This window comes from Cotesia glomerata, linkage group LG3 (assembly GCF_020080835.1).
Source record: "Cotesia glomerata isolate CgM1 linkage group LG3, MPM_Cglom_v2.3, whole genome shotgun sequence".
NCBI classification, from domain to species: Eukaryota; Metazoa; Arthropoda; class Insecta; order Hymenoptera; family Braconidae; genus Cotesia; species Cotesia glomerata.
In genome coordinates, this window is record NC_058160.1 from 29,442,725 (window position 1) to 29,468,095 (window position 25,371).

Genomic DNA, 25,371 nt, shown 5'->3' on the forward strand with positions numbered 1-25,371 from the left:
TTTATTTAATTTTGCAGTGAAAAAATTAAATTTTATTTTGAAAATAAAATTTTTTGATGAGTTAATTTATGAAGTAAAATATCAAAAATAAATTTTCTTTTTTTAGAAATTATTTTTATAATTAAAACACTTTCCGGCTTTAAAAACTAATTTATTAAAATTTCTTAATAATTTTTATTTATAAAAAAAAACTTGTTATTTAATTTAAAAATTATAAAATAAAATGAAAAAACATTTAATAAAAAATAAACACTTTTTCCAAATAAAAATAATTTTTAAATTTGTACTTTGAAACAATAACTTTTATTTAATTAAAAAAAATTAATATCTACAACATTTTCCCATCAAATAAAACTCATAAAAATCCAATAAAAGTATTATTTTTAAAGAGCGAGCAAATGTATAAACCTTTAACGAGTCAACAGTTGTTATCGCGTGTTAGCCGACTGCAGACGCCGACCACGAATGCCAATGGATTGTCTAAAAAACTTCTGCTAAATATTTTCCTTTCTCCGTTTAGTTTCATTTCTATCATATCAACTTTACTAATAACAATAATAACAGTTACAATGCACTATTGTATGTAACCGGTAGTACAAGTAATAATTCCAACAGTTTTTACTTTTTTACTTTTTACTATCTACCGTCACACACCCAACACAATAACAACAACATCAATGTCAATAAAAACAGAAACGATAAAATATTAAATATCCATCTCTAGAATATTTTTTATATTTTATTTAATCTATTAAATTAAATATTATTTATAAGCATGTAATGAACATTACACATTTGTACATTATAGCAGCTTATGCTGACCAGTAGGCAGTACGTCGCACTCGCGTCAACGCATGTAATACTTAACAAAACTAATAAACAGAATAAACTGTACGTATACGGCATACTGTGCATTATTATTATTTCTTTTATTATTATATTTGTATAAACGAAATGCCAACTAAACACCAGTCTCTCTATCTAGTGTCTTCACCGAACAACAATTCTGTTAGTAAACCGCGTGACATCACATCATATAAATTTCTCTAATTTGAATAAAATAATAACAACAGCGCACCGTAAAAAAAAAATGTTTTTTTTTAATTTATTATTTGGTATTTAAATTAAAATATTAATTAAAATTGATTAAAAAATTGGCTCTAAAAAAAAATTCACTTAAAAAAAAAATTCACTTAATTTTAAAAATAAATAAAATATAATTTAAAAACTAGCACGTACGCGCAATATCTTAATGTATTACATTGCAAAGTCCATACACCACAACTAACAGTTCAAGAACAAATAGCCGGCCGGTATTTTATGCTTGTACTTTTATAACTAAGAAAAAATATGGAGAGGGAGAAATTATGTAGGAAAAATTAACCAGCGAATTAAAAGTTTTTTAAATTAAATTAGTTATTTTAAATTTCAGAGAAAAAAATTAAAAAATTGAATATTTTTAGTTGTTTGAATTTTTAATTGTAAAATTTTGAGATTGTTAATTTGTAATTTATTTTATGGAGAGATTAATGTAAGATGTAGACGCAGCATCCAATAACGAATGCAGAAATGAAAAGAGAACAGAATCGTCGACGGTTTACCGCGTCGCCGTAAACATTGTTGTCGCGCGAGTGTGGAAGTACGCTGACGTATGAGTTTGTCGAGCTCCCGCGAACGCTGCCGGAAATTCACGATGCGAGATTTTTAATCTTGACTTAAAAGTTATGTGATGGTAGTTAGGAGTAAAAGAGTAGAAGATAGTAAAGGGGGTGATATTCAAGAGATTAGAGGACCCGATTCAATATAACCCGACGTTAAACGTCGAGAAGGGCCAAACTTTCCTTAGCTTTGAAGATTCTCTAATCTAGATTGATGCACAATGGTTTATTGCTGGTTATGGGTTTGAGTACAGAGCATTACACGAGATATAACGTAATAATGTGAGCCAACATGCTCTAAGTCGATAAAGTTTATCGCTAAAGACGTAATCAGACGGAAGTGACCTCAATGGAGAGGAGGATAAATTTTTAAAAGGTTTTGTTGAGGCAGGTTCGTTATATTTTTTTAGTAGATTTCAGAAAAATCTAACGATTGCATTTGTTCTCATGATGCAACTTTTGAAAAATTTTGCTACATTCCGACTTTACTCGACGAGCTGAGTCAAAAAATACATATAGTTCAAAAGTTCATAAATGTATATACGATATAACGCGGGGCTTGTCAGCACGATAGCTCCTACAATTCTTTAGGGATTTCAATGAAACTCAACATACTTATTCTATGAACGATTATGAAGGTCGAGTTCAAATTTGAGCCAAACCGTTTAATTAGTTTAGAAATTACATCGCTTTAAAATTTTGAAAATTCAAAAATTCCATATTTTTACCGCTTTTCCTTCAAATAACTTTTGAACGCGTCGAGATATTTGAATTCTGTAAAATGCATCTAAAAGCTCAGAAAATAAGCTTTAATTTACATGTTTTCATATATTTCTGGACCAAAAAATATCTATTCTGGGTCCCTTTCAATGAAATTTAACTCTTGTAGTCGTTTTTTTTAGTTTAATGGTTGTAATTTAATATTAAATAGAAACACTTCAATAAGTTGATATTATTAGAATTTTACTTACTGAATTTACACTATTATTGTACTAAAACCAGTAAATATTTATTTTGAACAAAATTAGTTCTAAATAGTTCAAAATTAATTATTTAATTTTTTTTTAATTAATCAATTATATGACCTATTATCATTAATTTTATTTTATAAAAAACAATTTTATTTTTATTTGAGAAATCTACTTCCATTTCGGCTGCCGAATGGCCTTTTATTTTATTTAGATTTTTTTGTGGACATGGCTTATATTTGTAGAGAGTTATTAACAGGGCACCGCTAATGTTTATGCATAAATTTGCATTCTAAAATATGTTTATTGTAAATTTTCTGACGTAGTAGTAATGCTGAGATAACTTTTGCACTCATATTTTCTGCAGGAAGAATTCAAGAGCGGAGTTTCAGTTTTTAGGAAAGTTTTAAAGGGTTTTTGATGAACTTCATGAAAAAGTTTACGCGCCAGAATTTCTTAATTGGGATTGTTCATTATAAACTTTTTAAAAAGAATTTTTGGATAAACTTGTTTGTTGTTTTTTTTATGAAATTTATTAAAATAAAAAAATAGTTTTTTTTTCTATAAAAAAAAAAAAAGGGAATTTCTAAATTTTTACAAGAGAAAAATAGAGAATATAATACGGGCGAGTGAATTTAGTGTTTGAGGTTTGTATTTAATCAATGGCGCTGAATTACTGTTGGAGTTTTTTTTTTATTTATATGCACGGTTAAATAAACATATCACGTGTGTAAAAAAATGTCAGTAGATATGCCTGGACTTGTCAGACATCCGGGACATAAAAATTATCAGCGAAAGATACGTCTTTGAATAAAATAATGAATCAGTTAAAATAATTGCGTGTAAATGCAAAATTATGTAATAAATAAAAAAATTTTATTAAAATAACAATAACTAGCAGCCTGCAGTCGCTACGCGACTGCCGAGATTTACGAATTCTGAAAAAGAAAATTTTGGCTTAATGATTTTTTTAATCACACTAATAGTTTGGGTACTTTTTAAATAAATTTTAAAAATAAAAGTGCTATCACAGGATCAATTACAAATAATTTTATGGACAAATGTGACCGTACAAATTTATAGAACCAAAAAACTATTAAAAACTCCTCCAAAAAATTGACTACTAAAAAATATATAAAACCAAAAGGCACTAATTCTTATTGAGACCTTTCTCTCTCATTTATTTAAATCATAAATAACTATCGCTAAAAAATATCAAACCCAATTTACGATAAAGATATACCCGTTGCTAAATTTTTGTTTTTGCTAAATTCTTAGTCTCTTAATTATATAAATTAATATGGTTTAATGATTTTTTTATATTTATAATCGTACTAATAGTTTGGGTACTTTATAAATAAATTTTAAAAATAAAAGTGCTATCACAGGATCAATTACAAATAATTTTATGGACAAATGTGACCGAACAAATTTATAGAACCAAAAAACTATTAAAAACTCTTCCAAAAAATTGACTAATAAAAAATATATAAAACCAAAAGGCACTAATTCTTATCGAGACCTTTCTGATGATAAAAAATTAAACTATAAAAGTTTCTTTAAAAATAATAATATGCTCGTCACAAAATTTTCCTTTCTCTCTCACTTATTTAAATCACAAATAACTATCGCTAAAAAATATCAAACCCAATTTACGATAGAGATATACCCGTTACTAAATTTTTCTTAATCTCTTAATTATATAAATTAATTTAGCTTAATGATTTTTCTATATTTATATAATCACACTAATAGTTTGGGTACTTTTGAAATAAACTTTAAAAATAAAAGTGCTATCACAGGATCAATTACAAATAATTTAATGGACAAATGTAACCGAAAAAATTTATAGAACCAAAAAACTATTAAAAACTCCTCCAAAAACTTGCCAAAAAATTGACTACTAAAAAATATATAAAACCAAAAGGCACTAATTCTTATCAAAACCTTTCTGATGATACCAAATTAATCTATAAAAATTTCTTTAAAAATAATCATATGCTCGTAACAAAATTTTCCTTTCTCTCTCAATTATTTAAATGATAAATAACTATCGCTAAAAAATATCAAACCCAATTTACGATAAAGATATAGCCGTTACTAAATTTTTCTTAGTCTCTTAATTACATAAATTAATTTTTGACATATAACCACATTGACGTGCACAAAATAAATAAATAAACAAATTTTGTTTATCGCTAAATTCGAATCTATTTATAACTACTTCGAAAACTTATCATAATAAATAAACTATTTTAGAAAAGCATATGAAACATTGAAAAAGCACAATTTCAGGTCACCTTTCCAACGATACCAAATTTAACCATAAAAACCCGTTTTATCATATAAATACTCGCCACAAAATTTCGCTTATTCTATTAATAATATAATAATATATTATAGATTTTTTCTTTTCACTGTACCATAAAATATTACTATATCACAAAATGAAAAATCATTTACTTTATTTTCTTTATTTGCGTCATTTTGTCGGATATCCTGTTCCCGAGGCAATAATAAATAAAAATAAAAATAAATATCATTAAATCTCTACAGTATTGATATCACTATCACCACGAAATATTAATATTCCACCACGGTCATTTAGCCACCATTCGTATCCTATCGACAAAATCTATAAAACATATAAATAAAAACAACAAAAATTTTAATATTTGCTCAGTAAAACTTAATTTATTTAATAAAAATCTTCCGGCGAGCATGTCATTCCTTTTAGTGCATCAGTTCTTCTATCTCCGACGTAAATGTCAGGTTTATTACCAACAGGAATAGCATCAGGTGAATCCGTCATACGTAGATCATTAAAATAAATTGCCGGAGAATTCTTGTTCCTAAATCCCGGCTGTTCCTTCAGTCTTCTCAAATTGATTCCTCCCGAATCTTCACAGTTGTTATAGTTGCGATTTATCTCACTACTAGCACCAAGGATTTTATAACAATAATTTTTCCCTTTTTTTTCCAAACCACCATCATTTATCTCCTCTCCCATATCACCAAACTGGCAAATTGTGTCGCTACCGCAAATTTTACCGTCATCTCCATGCCCGTCGTTCTCCCTTCTTACAACGTCCTGCCCTGACGGATGCCTTTTATTTGTCCCAAACAATTTATTTATATATTTTTCCTTAATAACTTCCTCTTTGTTGACCTCTTTCGTTAAATTTTTAGCTTTACAGCTCGAAAATCCGTGACCGTGCCACAAATTTGTGGATGTTACGCTGTAATTATTTGCCTGCCACTGCAGTTGATTCAAATCCGTGCAATTATAGTTATAATTATTATTATAACACCTATTAATTATTTTAATTCCACTGCAATCATCAAAATGTCCATTAACGAAGACACTATTAACGTCAATCAGATTTAAAGCTCTAACCTTGCCCGCCAGTTCGCTAAATTTACCTCGTAATGGTCCGAGCTCGTTTTCGATCTTGGACAAAATTCTGACATCCGAGCCAATAGGACTGTAATTCGATTTTGATTTCCATTTGCCACGACGATTCGAATCCCAGAGGTAATTAATTGTCGATGCAGCTGACGGAGATGTCGATGTGGGAGAAATGTAATCTCGCTTTTCATCTTTTCTCAATGAGTTGCTATTATTATTATTGTTATTACTATTGATATTGTAATTAAAGATGTTATTATTATGCTGTATTGCAAGATTAGACCTAGTTACAGTGATCATTGATGACTGGGATGACGAAAGTATCTCTTCATAACAGGCAGTTATGTAATTCATTTTTTCAAATCGTGCGTGAGAGGACTTGGCCATTCGGCCGGACAATTTAGGCCACCGTACGGCAACTGATTTATATTTAATACCCACCGATTGGTCAACGATCTCCGTGCCTAAGCTCGACGATTGTGATTGAGATTCACAATTTGAAGATCCCTCGGAAAATACTAATGACGATGAATTATCTTGCAAAGTCTTTATTTGCGCGAGTTTCGTTGTTGGCCCCGCTGAATTACAACGACGCGGCGATAAAGATGTCATTGTTATTATTCTTAAGAGCTCCGAAGATTTTTTTTTTTATTAAAAGTAATTAAGCTAACTGCTGAGGTTATAAACAAATGAAATTCTTTGTGGTAAGCAGCTAACTTTGTTTTGTAGAAAGTTTTTTGTATTTATAAATATAAGCAAGATTTTTATATTTTACATGATTGTAAGAATTGATAAATTAATTTTATAACTAGCAAACTTGCAGTCACTATGTGACTGCCGGGATTTGTGAATGAAAAATAAATAAAATTTTGCTTTATTAAATAATGATTTTTGTTAAATTGCACTGTACTTTCTTAAATATTGACGATTTTAAAGATGTAAGCTCATCTCGATTTTATACTCATCAAGAGCTTTCATTTGAGTACCCACATGCATTTTGATATATTTGTCATATATACATATATATAATATATATAAATATATGAAATATTGATGTGGGTACTCAAATGAAAGGTCTCGATGAGTGAGATGTCAGAGTGTTCGTATATCCTTAAAAATGTCTATATTTTAGAAGATATTTGTTAAATTGTGCTGTACTTTTTTAACTATTGACCTTTTCAAAGATATAAGCTCGTTCCGATGTAACACTCATCAAGAGCTTTCATTTGAGTACCCACATGCATTTTCATATATTTTTCATACATAAATATATGTAATATATATAAATATATGAAAAATTGATGTGGGTACTCAAATGAAAGCTCTCAATGAGTGTAATGTCAGGGTGAGCTTATATCCTTAAAAATGTCTATATTTCACAAGATATTTGTTAAATTGCACTGTACTTTCTTACATATTAACGTTTTCAAAGATATAAGCTCGTTCCGATGTAACACTCATCAAGAGCTTTCATTTGAGTACCCACATGCATTTTCATATATTTTTCATACATAAATATATGTAATATATATAAATATATGAAAAATTGATGTGGGTACTCAAATGAAAGGTCTCGATGAGTATAACATCAGAATGAACTTATATTTTTAAAAATGTATATAGTTGACGAGATATAAGGCCATTTTTTAATTATGTATCTAAAGATAGAGCATTCTTGAATACAGATTAAATACTTATCAACGTAAATTGACTATTGGTGAGAATGAAATGAAACCTTTAAAAGGCACAACTCCAGATTAAGACCTTTCTAATGATACCAAATTTAACCATAAAAACCCATTTTATTTTATAAATACACTGGCCAAATTTTTCTTATTCCCTTAATAATATAAATTATCCGAATAAATTTTCTATAATTATCAAAGTTGTCAATTGCAAAAAGTTTTCAACATTTCAGAACATTCCAAGGTTTTGTTCTTCTTCGCTTATAAAAAACAATGAAACTCTCGAGATTTAATCGACTGTTTCTGACAGGTCAAACCCTCAGGGCTCGAGATGAAAACTAAAATTTTCTCTTCAATATTCACCCCTAAGACTTTTTTAAAATTACTTTCTATCCAAGTCTCCTTGAAATTCAGTTTTCACTTTAAATTTTTCAATTTAAAAAAAAATTCCATCGCCGGAAGAAGATCAATGTCTTTCTTCATACCCCTAATATAAGCTTCTAATTTTCTAGCACACCTCTGCGGGAATCCCCGAAACTATTTCCACACAAGTCGATAACCAGAACTTTTACCTTCAACAAACACAACAAGTCAACAAGTTTCAGTCGGTAAGAAATTTTATTTAGCACCACGCGCAAGAAAAAACACTCTCTATACCGGCCGCGGTTAAGAATTTTTATCTCAAAAAAATTACAGACTTACCGACTCAACTCGACCTAGGGTAAAGAAACAATAAAATCGGTACTACGCATTTGGAAAAATTCTCCAAAATTAATATGTAATTTTGAAGAGTAAACATCAGAAATAATTAAAGCAAATAGAAGCTAGAGCAAATAAAAAACATTCAATAAAACTTGGGGAAATTTCTGCTGGTCGGTTTATATGTCACCGGCAAATACTTGTTGCTAATACAAACCCGCCCTCACATATATCATTTACACGGATGTTATATATGTGTAGAGAGCAAAAAGCCAGTAAGTAAAGTGTTTGAGCTTTAAATGCAATTAAAAAAAAACTCAACACATTTAACGCTCCCGTAGATTTAATACACGTTAAATTATCGTTAAATCTTACGCGATTTTCTTCTCTAGAACAATCGATTTCACGAGGATAAAAGTTCAAGGCCAACTATGATCGACGCATACTGTTTAAATGCTCTGGGCAGTAGTAGTGCATAATAATAATTATTATCACAAATATTGTTATGATTTATTAAATTCACTTTAATTTCAATTAAACCCCAGTTTTCGCAATTACCTTTGTAATATATTCTGTTAATTAAATTAAAACCAAACAGATCCCAGCTAATTGCTGCGCCATTAAATGAATGTAAAGTAAAGTAATTTGAGTTACTGTTTGCTGAAACGAATGTGAGTGTATAAATGTAAATGAAAGGTTGAATTTTCGAAACAGAAGCTGATTGACATTACAAAGAACCTTGTGCTTCAATTGTGTTGAGATTAAGTGTCAGCGAATTAATAAAACTCGTCGGAGTTGAAAGTAAGTAAAGGCAGAGTCAAGAGTCAGTAAGAGGATTATTTGGTTTGTACGGTACGAGCAATCGTCATAACAATAAAGTCTTTAGTGCAATTACACTCGCCTACGCGCTAAACTTTAATAAATTTAAAGATTCAGCATCTTTTTTCTTGGATGTTTATTTTGGTTGAATTTTTTTTACTCATAGAAAAATTTCTTGACTGGAGAACAGAATTCTTGGCTCAAGAAAATTTTTGAGTGCCTGAAGTTGTGTTGGACGAAGTAAAAATTTTTCTTGAATTTCTATTCTTGGTGGAAGTCATTTTTTTCTTAATTCTAATTATCATAAATACTTGATACAATAAATTTTTATATTTGATCAAGATTTTTAGATACTTTACGGAAGCAGCGCCACTTACTTCTGAGAAAAAAATTTTCTCACCTTGAGAAAATTTTTCTCTTGAATATTTGATACCCATTTTATATTATTTTAGCGTGCAATTATACATATTGAATGAAAAAAAATTATGAAATATTATTTGATCTTCCCATTTGACATGTTAATCAATAAAAATATTAATGAAAATTTACTTCTATCTTTATATTTAATTTTTTGGAGCAAGAGAGAAATTTTCTCAAGACAAGAACATTTACTTCTATCAAGAACTAAATTTTTTGGAGTAAGAGGCTGAGTTTTCTCGAAACAAGAAAATTTTTTTGACTGGAGAACAAAATTCTTGGCTCAAGAAAATTTTCGGGTGCCTGAAGGAAGACCGAAGTTGAGTTGGCCGAAGTAAAAATTTTTCTTGAAATTCTATTCTTGGTGGAAGTCATTTTTTTCTTAATTCTAATTATCATAAATACTTGATACAATAAATTTTTATATTTGATCAAGATTTTTAGATACTTTACGGAAGCAGCGCCACTTACTTCTGAGAAAAAAATTTTCTCACCTTGAGAAAATTTTTCTCTTGAATATTTGATACCCATTTTATATTATTTTAGCGTGCAATTATACATATTGAATGAAAAAAAATTATGAAATATTATTTGATCTTCCCATTTGACATGTTAATCAATAAAAATATTAATGAAAATTTACTTCTATCTTTATATTTAATTTTTTGGAGCAAGAGAGAAATTTTCTCAAGACAAGAAAATTTACTTCTATCAAGAACTAAATTTTTTGGAGCAAGAGGCTGAATTTTCTCAAAACAAGATTTTCTTTACTTAAATAAATTTTCTTGGATCAAGATAAGTATTTCTTAAAGCAAGAGAATTAATTTTGTTGGAATAAGTGAAATTTATTGTCAAAAAAAAATTTTTTTTTACTCAAGAAAATAATCAGGAAGAAAAATATTTTCTTGGCTCAAATGAACCTTTTTTTCTGTGCAGTAAATTAAAAAAATGAATTACAATATTTTTATAAAAAATTTCTGTTAATTTCAATCATGTAAAATTCGGCTGCCCAATTTTAAAACACAGTAACTGCAAAATTTTTAAACCTGATTATTTTTAAGTATTGCTGCATTTTTTATAACTTTGAGACCTTAATTTCAAGTATTTTTTCTTCAAAATATTTATATTTAACTATTTTCTATTCAGAAATCAAATATTTTATCAATTTGGCGCGTAAACTTTTTTTTAATAAGAAAAACTTTTAAAAATCTTAAAATTGTCAGTTACTGCACTGAAAAAAAAATTAACTTGATTCAAGAGAACAATTCTTGAACCAGGAATATAATTTTGAAGAGGGTAATTGTCTTGAATCAAGACAAAAAATTCTTGAATAAAGTAAAATTTCCTTAAATCAAGAAAAATTTCCTTAAATCACGAATTTTTCTACTCAAATCAAGAATATCAAGTTCTTCAAAATTATATACTTGATTCAAGAACATTTTTTTTTCTGTGTGTTTTGAAATTGGACAGCCGAATTAATGAAGATCATTTTCACTTGAAATATTGTCTGGTTATAAACCTGGCAATGTAAATTGATTTCTATTAAAATTTTGATCTTAGTGTCTGGCTGTGAGTCCATTATTATCTCTGTCTTTCTTTATCTCAGCGGTGAGTATTTCGTGCTGTGCACTCTGTAAATTAATTTTACGTTTGTACTAACTCAATATAGTGTGATATATAGATGAACATGAACTAGAATGAATCCAAGTGGGTAGAAGAGTAGTACATTGCATTTTAGATAAATCGAGTTGAGCTGTTGCAACGTTAGCTCCAGTGTTACGCATTGAGAGTAGACAAGACAAACGACCTTTTGCAATTGATTGAACTAGGATAAAGTGAGCTGAGAGCTGCAGTAGACCAGCACCCAACACCCAACATCGGATATGTATGCAATATATTATCCTTATACAATTGTATTAAATGTCTCGTCTAGATTCTGAACAGTTAATAAAAACCCGTAACCCATTTTTTATAATTTTATTACACCTGTAATTACATTTTTTTTTAATTTAAATTTTAAATGGAAAATAGAAAATTAAAAGCGCTAAATTGTTAAACATGCAAGTTCACTCTTTAAATAACTTGGCAAACTTTAAAGCTTCGAACTAAGAACAAATCGATTCGTTTAAACAGAAATTTTTTTTCTCTAACAAAGAACAATATTTAACTTGCTTTGAAATTTAATATTTTATTGGTTTAGAAAATTTATTTAATGCACTCTTGAAGTTTGTTTTTTATTAAATATTTTACTGTTTTATGTCTAGACTATTATTTAAATAATTTATCATTTTTTAAGTTCATTTTATTCGCTAAAGAACTTAATGAAACGATTTTAAGAGATTAATAAATAATAGAGGATAAGCTTCCTCGGTAATCCTTCGGATAATAAATTTTTAATTATACGAGCGGTTGAATAATTAATAATTGAGTTTTATTTTTCAAACGCTGATAATTAGTTTTGTTATTAATCAGTATTATAGTAATTAAGTTCTTCGTCTTTGTTTTTTTTTTGTAGAAAATTATAATGGATGAAATTAATAAATATAAAATAAATTTTTTTGGGTTATCAATTTATTTTTTAAAGATCTGTAGTTTTGTTTGGAAAGATAAAACCTTGGAATTTACTATAAACTATAAATTGAAGTTCGGCCTTGGATAACTTTTGAATGAGTGAGTTTATCGAATATGATAAGAGAACTTTTTCATAGATCGTTCAATCCCCTGCCGAAATATGTTTTGGCTATTCTAGGATACATATACTCGTCCCTCGAGATATAAAATTTAAAGTGCCGAAAAAAATGTATGTAACAAAAGAAAGAAATAAAAACTGCGTTTTTTATTTTTAAATTCTAATTTTTTTGATGAAATAAAAAAATAATTAAATCTTTTATTTGACTAGAGTTTAAAATTATTTTTAATAATTTTTCAAGTATTATTTAACCAAAAAAACCAGATGACGTACAACTAAATAATTACCATTTTTTTAATCTATATTATTAAGAGAATAAGCAAAATTTTGTGGCCAGTGTATTTAGCTTCATATCATTCTCGCTAATAGTCAATTTATAATAAGTATTTAGGCTGTATTCGAAAATTCTCTCTAGATACATAATTAAGAAATTACCTTGTATCTTGTGAACTATTTACATTTTTAAAGATATAAGCTCATCCCGATGTTACACTCATTGAGACCTTTCATTTGAGTACCCACATCAATTTTTCATATATTTCATTTATTTATATATTTATATATATGTTTATATGAAAAATATATGAAAATACATGTGGGTACTCAAATGAAAGCTCTTAATGAGTGTAACATTGAAATGAGCTTATATATTTAAAAATGTCAATAAGAAATTACCTTGTATGTTGTGAACTGTTGACATTTTTAAAGATATAAGCTCACTCTGACATTACACTCATTGAGACCTTTTATTTGAGTACCCACATCAATTTTTTATACATTTATATATTTATATATCTGTATATATGAAAAATATATCAAAAATGCATGTGTGTACTCAAATGAAAGCTCTTGATGAGTGTAACATCGGGATGAGCTTATATCTTTAAAAATGTCAATAGTTAAGAAATGACGTTGTATTTCATGAACTATTATTTTTAAAGATATAAGCTCATCCCGTTGTTACACTCATCAAGACCTTTCATTTAAGTACCCACATCAATTTTTCATATATTTCATATATTTTATATATATGTATATATGAAAAATATATCAAAAATGCATGTGGGTACTCAAATGAAAGCACTTGATGAGTTTAACATCGGGATGAGCTTATATCTTTAAAAATGTCAATAGTTAAGAAATGACCTTGTATCTTGTGAACTATTGATATTTTTATAGATATAAGCTCATCCCGACATTATACTCATCGAGACCTTTCATTTGAGTACCCACATCAATTTTTCATATATTTCATATATTTTATATATATGTATATATGAAAAATATATCAAAAATGCATGTGGGTACTCAAATGAAAGCTCTTGATGAGTGTAACATCGGGATGAGCTTATATCTTCAAAAACGTCAATAGTTAAAAAAGTACAGTGCAATTTCACAAAAGTCATTATTTAATAAAACTAAATTTTATTTATTTATAGTTCACGAGTCCTGGCAGTCACGTAGTGACTGCAAGGTTACTAGTGTAATATAATTTTTTTATAAAATAAAATATCTCTTGCTTATTCCCAAGGAAATTTAATCCTCTTAAATTTGCTCACCATTTATTATTATTATAATTATAATGATAAAAAAAAATTAAAACATAAGAATTGAATAAAAAAAAGTAAATAAATAAAAAAAATGGTTGAAAGCATAAAGATAATGGTTTCTATTGTGACAGAATAGTGGTACGGGGTGAATAAGGACAGCACACGCGTCTCCTCAAACATAACATACTCCACTTGTTGGACGCGGCGATCGAGGCCGCCACCTGATGCTACGCCACTGGTGATCGATTCCCCAAACTCCTGTCCGAAAGAAGCTAACCCGTAACGGTCGCCATGGCGACCAACTTCACCCCTAGTTTGCGATACCAAGAGTAGGATGCCGCCTTGGTCGCAATGTTCTCGCGCTTTTACCACCGTCGCTTATGTCGTTCTCTTCCCAGCTAACTGCGGAGCTTCGGAGCTTCTCACACCCTCGCACCCACACATCCGAATCTTAGAGTTTATCTTCGACACAGCACCAATACAAGACTTAAGACTCAAACTTAGACTGCTATGCAGTCACTTGGGCTACAACTCACGACTAACACGCGACCACCCAAGACGTGACACATTACACGACATTAAGCACAATACGTGTGCATATAACGACAAGCAATACACTCGAGATGATAAATTAAATATTTATCTTTTTCTCTCCGTATCTTTGATCTTTTCAATAAAATTAAATTACGCTCGTTATTTATTTTATCCCACTTCTGGCTTTTTATCTCGGACAAATACTTCCGCTCAGACAAATGTTTCCGTTATAAATTCAATGGAGAAAATTTTGTCACACATGCTCTGAGAACTTTTTCTTCTCGAGAGCTTTTAAATATTGTGTTTTGACGAATGAATGAATATAAATTCTAAAGTCGTGATATGAATTCAGTCGTAAACACTCCACGAGGGAGAAAGGATTTGTCAAAATATCATTATTTAGAGTTGTAAAAGCTATCCATCATTTTTAAAGCGACACAAAAAAGAATTCTTTGTTGTAAAAAAGATAATTTCATTAAAAAAAATTTTTTAAAAAGATAAAAATTATTTTGATTGAAGTTCAGAGAAAATTTCTTCTTGCTAATAATTTTTTTCGTTTATTTACAAAGAAAAAAAAATAATTATTTACAAGTGGGGTTTACCATTTTAATTTTTATTTTTTGGAAATTTTTTTTTGAAAATTTTGATATTTTTTTTTGAAAAATACATAAAACAATGAACAATTAAAAAAAAAAGTTAATTACCACAATTTTAACAAATTTTCAAAAAAATTTTTAAATTTTTTAAAAAATTGTAATATTCACCTTTTTTTTTTAATTTTTCGTTTTTTTATGTACTTTAAAAAAAAAATATATCAAAAAAAGATAAAATAGAAATTTTATTCAAAATCTTCTTGCTAATAATTTTTTTTGGTTTATGAACAAAGAAAAAAAGGTAATTATTTACAAGTGGAGTCTACCATCTTAATTTTCATATTTTAAAAATTTTGATGTTTTTTTTAAAATCGATAAAAATGAACAATTTAAAAAAAGTTAATTACCACAATTTTAACAAATTTTCAAAAAAATTTTTAAATTTTTTAAAAAATTGTAATATTCACCTTTTTTTTTTAATTTTTCGTTTTTTTATGTACTTTAAAAAAAAAATATATCAAAAAAAGATAAAATAGAAATTTTATTCAAAAACATGAGCCAAAATTTTTTCCAATTTTTGTAAAAACAAACAGAATAAAAAAAAACATTAAAAAATGTTAATTTTTCACCTAGAAATGTCCAAAAATAGGTTTGAGCCCACTTGTAAATAATTACTAATAATTTTTTTGGTTTATGTACACAGAAAAAAAAATTACCTGTATCAAATGAATGATTTTGACGAATTTTATCTTTTTAATTTGAGTAGAAAAATTCTTTAATTAAGAAATTTTTCTTGATTCAAGTAAATTGAACTTAATTCAAGAATTTTTCTTCTTGATTCAAGACAATAAAACTCTTCTAAATTATTTTCTTAATTCAAGAATTCCCGTCTTGACTCGTTAAATTTTTTTAGTGTATACATTGATAGAAGGATTTGTTTATAGTTAAAAATATTTGTTAATATTTAACAAATCATTTATTAGAGACCACTTATTAGTCCTTAATAATTATTTCTTAGTATTTAAAAAGATTTCTTAATATTTAATAAATAAATATCAGATTTATTAAATACAAACATCATTTTACTTCGTTTAATACTAAAAAGTCGTCTCTAATAAATGATTTGTTAAATATTAACAAATATTTTTAACTATAAACAAATCCTTCTATCAGTGTACATTGTTTACAAGCTTAAAATTAAAAATCACATTAAAAAGCATTCTTCAAAGCGCCAAAAAATAAACCTAAAGTTACCCAGATGAATAAAAAAGGTAAACTTAACGATGCCTATCGCCTGCAAGTATAATAAAATAAAACTAAAAATATAAAAATATGACAGGCATGCGTTTTACCGGCGCGGTAAAACGGCTTTAAAGATGGCAATGGGCGTTTCAAGTTTATTGATTGTAAAATGAAGAGCTTTTTGTAGCGTATCACTTAAACGTTTCGCTAAAATCTAAATATTGGAAGCCGGGCCCCGAGAGAACCTGCAAAATCCCTCAGCGAGCGAGTCCCGGGAGAGTTTCCCAAAAAGGGGTCTAGTCTGTACAACGGGCGGAACAATAAAATTAGGGAACAATACATGTGTTTTAGTTTTTACCCGCGGGGTACTTTGTAAAAAGGGCGGAGAGCGGTCAGAAATGAAGCATCCGGTGAATGGAAGTCAATGACCCGCCAGAAGCTTTAAAGCTCGCTCGCGGTGAGGCCACACTGCATATTTCAGTTGAAACGCGTCACAAGGCGGTTTGTGACGTCACCGTTAACCTACATACACCAAAGGGGCTGGTTGTAGATATAGAACAACTCAACAAAACTCTACTCTACTCTACTCAGTATCGGTGTATACATTCTATGTGTAGAATAGTGACTATAGAGGATAGGGGCTGTAGTCACGCTTCTAACCCCCGTCATCCTCGTAACAGTGACCCACCCCTGTGTATATTTCTTCTCGGCAATAAACCTTCAGTTTTCCACCATCTACCATCTATTTTAGCTCCTTACTTTTCACGACGCTTCTTCTCTCTCTCTCTTTGGCTTTTTCTTTTGGACGGCATGCTATATATTTAACCTCGGTTCAAATCTCATTTTTAAATCTTTCCCGGCTACAATCGTGACACACTAACTAAATAGTTAAGTCCCATAAAAAATTATTATGTCACGCGCTTACACCTTCGTTACTACTTGACTTTTATTTTTGAGGGAACATTTTTATTTTCCTTTTTTATGTTGCCTTATTTAAATTCATTTCAGTGCTTTTTTTTTTTTTTTTTACTAAAAAGGGGAAGAAACTCTACTAACTATAAGAGACTGTGTATATTAAATTTTTTTTTATAATCAAAAATTCTAATTGAAATGGTGAAGGGTAGAAAACCTTTTACCGGTGATATGTTGGCATAGCTGTCATACAAAAGAGGACAACGTAATTACAGTCTCGCCAGAATATACCCGAGTCAAAATAATAAACTTACTCGAAAGTTAATGGACTTACATTGAAACTACAATTGCTCGGAGCCTTGTAAAGACTTTAATTTACGAGGAATGTAGTTGCAGATACTCGAAAAAATAAAAAGGTTATTTTCAAGAATTCAAGTAATTCTTTAGTTTATCTATATTATTAAGAGAATAAGAAAAAATTTTTCTTCAGGATAGTCATATGGTAAAGTTGGTTATTTTAGTGAAATTTAATGTCATTGCAAAGGTCTTGACTTGAATTTGTGCCTTTTCAAGGTTTTATATCGTTCTTACCAATAGTCAATTTATGATAATAAGTATTTAAGCTGCATTTAAAAATATGCTCTATCTCTAGATATCTATATAATAGAGAAATGACTTTATATCTTGTGAATTATTGACATTTTTAATGATATAAGCTCATCCCGATGATACACTCATCAAGACCTTTCATTTGAGTACCCACATCAATTTTTCATATATTTATATATATGTATATATGAAAAATATATCAAAATGCATGTGGGTACTCAAATGAAAGCTCTTGATAAGTGTAACATTGAGATGAGCTTATATCTTTAAAAATGTCAATAATTAAGAACTGACATTGCTATTTTGTCAACTATTGACATTTTTAAAGATACAAGCTCATCCCGACATAACACTCATCGAGACCTTTCATTTGAGTACCCACATCAATTTTTCATACATTTATATATATTATATATATGTATATATGAAAAATATATAAAAATGCATGTGGGTACTCAAATGAAAGCTCTTGATGAGTGTAACATCGGGATGAGCTTATATCTTCAAAAACGTCAATATTTAAAAAAGTACAGTGTAATTTAACAAAAATCATTATTCAATAAAGCAAAATTTTATTTATTTAGTAATAATTATTTTTGATAAAAATGAATTTTTTTTTCAAAGAAATGATTTTTTCTTCGCAAGTTTCAGAGAAATTCAAACCTATTGAATTTTTTATATTTATAAAACATGAATAATATTACACAAATGATTGACACTGACACTTTTATCAAACGATGAACTATCAGATAACAAAAATAATTCTATTTTTCACTTCAACATATTCAATTATGTTTATCCAGCTCAAATTTCCCGACCAAAAAAAAAAATAATCCAAATAAAAAATCGAAGCGTTGAGTTAAAAATTTTCCACTAGACGGCGCAACGCGAGGATAATTAAAAAAATGAATAAATTGTTTTGAAATAGGTTAAACTAAGTTTGAGCATAAAATGTCTGAGGTTAATGATGAAGTTAATAATGATAAAGTTGATAATGAGAACTCCTCCTCCCAACTCCTCGAAATAATGCCGCCGAGAAGTAATGACAAAGTTGAAGGTCAAGAGCAAGAAAACGAAGAAAATCCAACGGTAATGCTTACGGAGAGTGTTGAAAAAACGTCTGAGTCTGGAGCTTTAAAAGAAATTACCGTGGATGAGGTAACCCCAGAAAAAGTACCATCCGTTAATTTAATTCATGGTAATGACTTGGATAATTCCGTGATACAATACGTTAAAGGTTTAGCTTCAGAAGAAGACGAAGAAGAAAAAGAAAAGTCGAATAATCCCGTAAAAGGGCCAGATTTAAATCCTAACAAAAGTAAAAGTAGGCATAAACAATTCAAATGCTGTCCTGAGGGTTTCTGCGAGCTTGTGGCGCGCCGCAAGCATCGGACGGATAAATTAATGGAGCGACAGGCGGAAATAAGCACCAGGTTAGCGACTTTGGAGACATGGCTGCCGATGGTAACTGTGAACAAAATAATGCAGAGCGACTGCGACCCGCAGAATGTCATTAAATACATCGAGGAGCAGGCGGCGATAATGTCAGCGGTGACGAACCAATCGACGTCGAGGCACGAAGCCCAAGAGATTGGTGGCCTGGAAGCCGAACGGAAGGAAGCGCTCAGGAGACACGAGGAGGCACGTACAGTGTTGCACGAAAAGCAATTACAATTGAAGAAAGTTAATGAACAAATTGAGGATGCCAAGCGGAAACAGGAGGAATTGCAGCGCAAGATTTATGACGCTGAAAGAAATAACGAGGAAAGAAATACGGATCAGCTTGAGGATGATGAAAGTCTGTCGGAATATTCCTTTGGGCCGGAAGATTTGGCGAACATCACCCGGTTAGAAGAGCTGATAGTCGGGGAGCACAAAGTTAAAAAGGAGCTGAAGGAATTGGAACGAAGGGAGGCTGCGTATGTTGAGATTCTGAAGAAAAGCCAGTTTTGGAAAGCCAACAAGGCTCCGGGAGGTGAAAGTAACTGTTTGGATGGAGATAGGAGGAAGGTTGATGGTGAAGTTGATAAATTACGCGGTCAATTGGCAGCCAAGTCAGCGGCGAATCAACAGCTTGCTGATAGGATTTGTCAATTGGAAGACCAGATTGAGAGTCTTGAGAGCAAATTACGTAATTGCAATAAGATTATTGAATTTAGAGGAAAGAGGCTGGAAGAGGAGGAGAGAGATGGTAGTGCCAAATTGAGGGATAAAATGAAAACAACTAATGGGACGGGTGACAGTGAAATAAGTGTCAGAGATAAGGCGACGCTTGCTAAAGTTACAACAACAGATAGATCTTCTGGCTCGGGAAGCAGGAGAAAGGTACGATCAACTTCTGACGGGAAAGTCACTGAAGAAAAATCAGTAAATGCGGTTGTTGGTACAAGCTCGAAGAATACTTACACCAGGATAGAAGTTACTGATCGAGCTGTTCAGGATCCTATTCCGGGGGAGTCTTTGGGTGGGAGCATTAGCGGTGAAAAATCATCCAGAAATGAAAAAATTCAGTCTATTCAGGATACTCGCTCTTCTTACGCGTCTTCTGAGAATAAGGATGGTAAATTACAAGAGAATCTCAAGGGTGAGACTGGGGAGGAAACGGTTGAACGTATTACCACATTTGATGAAGCACAAACATCCGGAAAGACATTATTATCTGGAACAGACAATGAATCATCACGGGTTGGAGTCGACAGTTCTTGGAACAACGATAAAACTTTAAGAGATAATGGTCCTGGCTTAGATGATAATAGTCCCGGAGAAATGGATACTGGAATCGGTAAACGTCTCTCAGCTCAGTCTTCCAGTAATGAAAAATTAGATCGAGAAACTAAATTACTATTTGGTAATCCAGAATCTTTATTGGACGACAGTACTGCCAGTAAAATCGCTCACTTGAATTTATCGACTATTCCCCAATTGGAGGATCATAATACTCGCAGTATCAATGATCAGTCTACTCAGTATGACATGGAGCTGCCTTTTGGACCCGAAAACGCTGAGATTGAGAACAGCCGTGGAATAAATCCTGATGTTTCTGGTGAGCGTCATTCAATTAATGAACAAGCTCTTGATCAATCTTCCCAACGGGAATTTCGGACTGCTTCTGGTGATAAATCATTTGTTTCGATGAAATCGAGGTTGAGCAGGGAAGAAACTAACTATGATATCTCTGGAATTCCTGATGATACCTTGGATCAGAGTCGTGATCAATCAAAACACAGCTCAATGAGATTTGAACATGAGAAAAGCAAAGGTACTGCTGAACAAAGTCGCAACCAATCTAAGCACAGTTCAGTGAGATTTGAAAAAACTCATAAAAGCGACGGACAATCTTTCAAATCGATGAGATCAGAGTTGAGCAAAGAGTTGACAAATTACGAATTTTCTGACGTTGAAGATGATCAACTCCCTGAAGCTATTAGTACAAGCAAAGCGCAATCTTCTGCAAAATCATTTGTATCACTGAAATCCCAATTGTCCAAAGAAGAAACGGATTACGGAGTAGATCAAGCAGCCTCAGGGCAAGAACCAGCAACGATTGCTGTTAAACGAAACGAACTGGAATCATGGCTGAAGAGTCTTTATGCTACGCACTCAGTTATCTCGGCAAGTTCTTTAACTAATTATTTTAACGATTCAAAAGCTCTAGTTTTAAATATTAGCATTTATTCAAAGGACTTCAATACTTTGAAGATTAATTAAACTTTTGAAAAGATTAAATCTGGATATAATTAAAATAAATAATGATTTTATAAAAGAGTTGGAATTGAAAGAGAAGTTTGTCAGTAAATTAAAAAATTCTTTTACAAGAAATTTTTTAATTAAACGTAGTAGGTGTAATAAAATGCGTAATACTATTTCAGAAATGCGGAGAATGTAATATTAAAAAGCCCGAAGTTATTGAAATTATAGAAGCAATACAGCGACATTTAGAGGTAAGTGAAATTTTGCGTATAATAGTATTAGTTGGCCGTTTAATATTGCCGTTTCCGGTCTTGTAGATTGGATCGTTGAGTGAAGTGACCAAGACAGGGGATCAGTCCTATCAAATTCAAATGCGGAGTGTTAATTATGATCCAAATCAAGATTCAATAACAGGTACTGACATGACTAATCTTAGTATTAAAATAGTCTTAGCCTTGATACTTATTCTTGTTTATTAACCCAAAACCTGTGTTTATCCAGACGGGAAGAGGTCTTTGATTAAAAAACGAGGTACAAAGCCACAGAATCTTAAGTTGAGGCAAAGTATTGGAGAAGAAGAAGAAATGATGATGATTAAAGAGCATATTGGGCTGCCATCAGGAACGTCTACGCCGATTGACAAAGAATCTAAACAAACAGCAGAGCTTCTGGAGAATAATTACGGTATCGATCCGGCTAGGTCAATCCAGTATTCTGGTTCGTATCGGCAGGCGTCTTCAGATGTCGGGGGCGAAGATAGAGAAGCAATACGCTCAGAATCAATTAACAGTAAATCAATAGGCTCAAAGGTAAATACGTCTGGTGGAAATAATGTTTCGAGCGGTATACAAGTACAATTTAGTCCTAAGGCGGATGATAGAGATAAACTGAGTGAGAGAGATTTTAAAAGGACAGCTGATACAATTACTAGCTCAACAATGGACAAAGTTTATGGAGATAGACGTGATGTAGGTACTTTGGTAACACCCCCACTTGTAGATGAATCGCAATCAGACCAACCAGATGCTTCATTATTACTGAACGAGAATAGTCAGCGGCAGAAGCAACAGAATCGAGATGAAACCAACAACTCAGGCGCAGCTTCTATTGTACTGCCATCAACTGTGGATATTATATCCGTGGATCTAGCTATCACAACTACTGCTACTACTACAACAGCTACTTCTTCTGGTGGTAATACTGCTACGGCAAGCACCAGTACAAGCAATTTATCTGCTAGAGGCGAAGGTAAACCCAGATCCAAAGGACATCACAAGGTTTTAACGGCGAATCCAACGCCTCAGGGAGAAAATTTTAAAGAACTTGATAGAAACACGGGATCTTATGCTAGCAAAACGAATTCTTCAGAATCCGCACGAGCTTTAAGCTTGAGGATGGGCGACGTCAACCGTAAAATTGACGAAACGTCACCGAGAGGTAGAGCTAGAGATAGGATAAAAGAGCCAAGGATAAAATCTTTGGAAGATAAACCGAGAAAAGAGAAGAAAATTTATCGGAATGAAGAAACAAGTATGAACGAATTTGATGGATTAAGTGATACCGATGGGGATAGGAGGAAACTTATAAAAAAACCATCGGACAGACGACCAATCACTGCCAGACAGACTTACGCTCTTGACAGAAGATTGTCATCAGACAGCCTCAAACCCTGCTGCATTTGTCACCAGGTCCGACAAGGCGTAAGTTTTTTTTTTATTCAATACTCCACGGGATTAATTTTGTGGATTTATGTTCTGAGGGTAGTTTTTTGTTGAAGTTGATAGTAAATACGAAAAGCTACAGAACTAATTGAAAACCCGCTTACGTGTTACAGCTAAATCGGTAAATAAATTGGAAATGAAAGAACCGCCATTTTGATTGATAGTTCTTGCTTCAAAATGTCGGTCAATGTCTTCTCTGTTAATGGATAGCTAGAAATAATTTTTTATGAAACTAAAATCGATACGTGATCAATTATAAAAATAAATTAATACTACACGGAAAAAAGTAATAAATAATAGTCGATTTATAATAAGTAATGATCAACGAAAAAATTACCATTTCAAACAGTAAACTCGTGATTTTAACAATCACTTTATAATATTTATCATTTAAATGCTACAATTTATTATTTACATAGAAAAAACACTATTTCAAACAGTAATATTCGCTATGTAAGTCGAAAATATTAAAGTATATTAATTAAGAATTTTAACTGATATTTATCATTTCGAACCCAAAAAATGATCGCATGATATGTAAAAAATATAAACTACAGTTACTAAATTTCTATACAAGCAACGTCAATATTTACAAAGTACAAATGGTAAATTTGAAACGCAACACTAAAAATCAAACTATAGTTATTGATTTGCTTGGACTGGTAAAATATATATTTTAAGAGTAGAATTTTTACTGTTTCAAATGTTAAATTCTCCGAGTGTGAGACCTTCCCCTTCTCATAGTATAGATTATATATTGAAACAACTATTTTTACTGTTTGAAACTGTAATTTTTTAAGATGAGAGGGTCGTTATTTACTATAGTGACACACGGAAAAAATAAAACTAACAAATAATAGTCGATTTATAATAAGTAATGATCAACTGGAAAAATTACCATTTCAAACAGTAAACTCGTGATTTTAACAATTACTTGGTAATATTTATCATTTAAATGCTGCAATTTATTATTTACATGGAAAAAACACTATTTCAAACAGTAATACTCGCTATGTGAGACGAAAATGTTAAAGTATAATAATTAAGAATTTTGACTTTAATATTTATCATTTCGTACCTAAAAAATGATCGCATGATATGTAAAAAATATAAACTACAGTTACTAAATTTCTATACAAGCAACGACAATATTTACAAAGTAAAATGGTAAATTTGAAACGCAACATTAAAAATCAAACTATAATTATTGATTTACTTGAAGAAGTAAAATATATATTTTAAGTGTAGAATTTTTACTGTTTCAAATGTTAAATTCTCCGAGTGTGAGACCTTCCCCTTTTTATAGCATAGACTATATATTGAAACGCCAATTTTTAATGTTTGAAACTGTAACTTTTTAAGATGAGAGTGTCGTTATTTACTATAGTGACAGCTACTAGTCACATTTTGGATATTAAATTATAAATTGTGGCTTTTACACTTTCTACATTAAGTTTTGTAACATTTACATTTGTGCCACCTCGATGTTCGCTACTGTTTGAAACTATATAAATTAACCGGAATCCGAGTGAATTTTAGTTTACTTTTTTCCGTGTAGAAAATATTTTATATAAAAACTAGTCTGTTTTTACTTTTATTATTCAGAAAAAAAAACTTTTTGTTTGAAGTTAATTATTGCCCACAAAGGTTTCAATAAAACAAAAGTTCAGATAATCTAAAATTCCAAAGTTGGAGAAACTTTTATAAAAGATTCTCTGGAACCTTAAAGTATTTAGACTTGTAAAAGTATCTGAGGTTTGAGATTAGGAGCGGACAGTGGATCGATACTAACAAGTTTTATCTATTATATACTATAATAACAATGATTAAAATAAACAAGATTGTGAAAGTTGTATTATTAATGGCGTAAATTTAATCAACGACGGGAAAAATTTCCCCTTAGTTTGTCAGTTGTTGAAAGTCCCTAAACTAATTAATATTACATATTAATTGAGCTTTTAATCATTAGACAGAGAATAATAAATAATGGATGTGAGCGGTCGTTTAAAATTCAGCTAACCGTAAAAGAATTAGAAGCAAATGCCGGTTCATTTCCAGCCCTCGTTAATATTTATCGATTTCAACGAAATAAATAATAATCCCTTGTTTTATTCATCTTAAGCCCTTTTTTGTTTAATAAAATAGGAAAAGCTGACGATGAGTCAATACGAGGAAT

At 30.4% G+C, this 25,371-nt stretch overlaps 1 protein-coding gene across 2 annotated transcripts in view; it reads right to left on the bottom strand.

The window, feature by feature from the left end:
• The window catches only part of LOC123261494 (cAMP-specific 3',5'-cyclic phosphodiesterase), a 131,419-nt gene that overhangs the window by 74,493 nt on the left and 31,555 nt on the right, over nt 1-25,371 (bottom strand). The gene's annotated exons all lie outside the window — the stretch shown is intronic.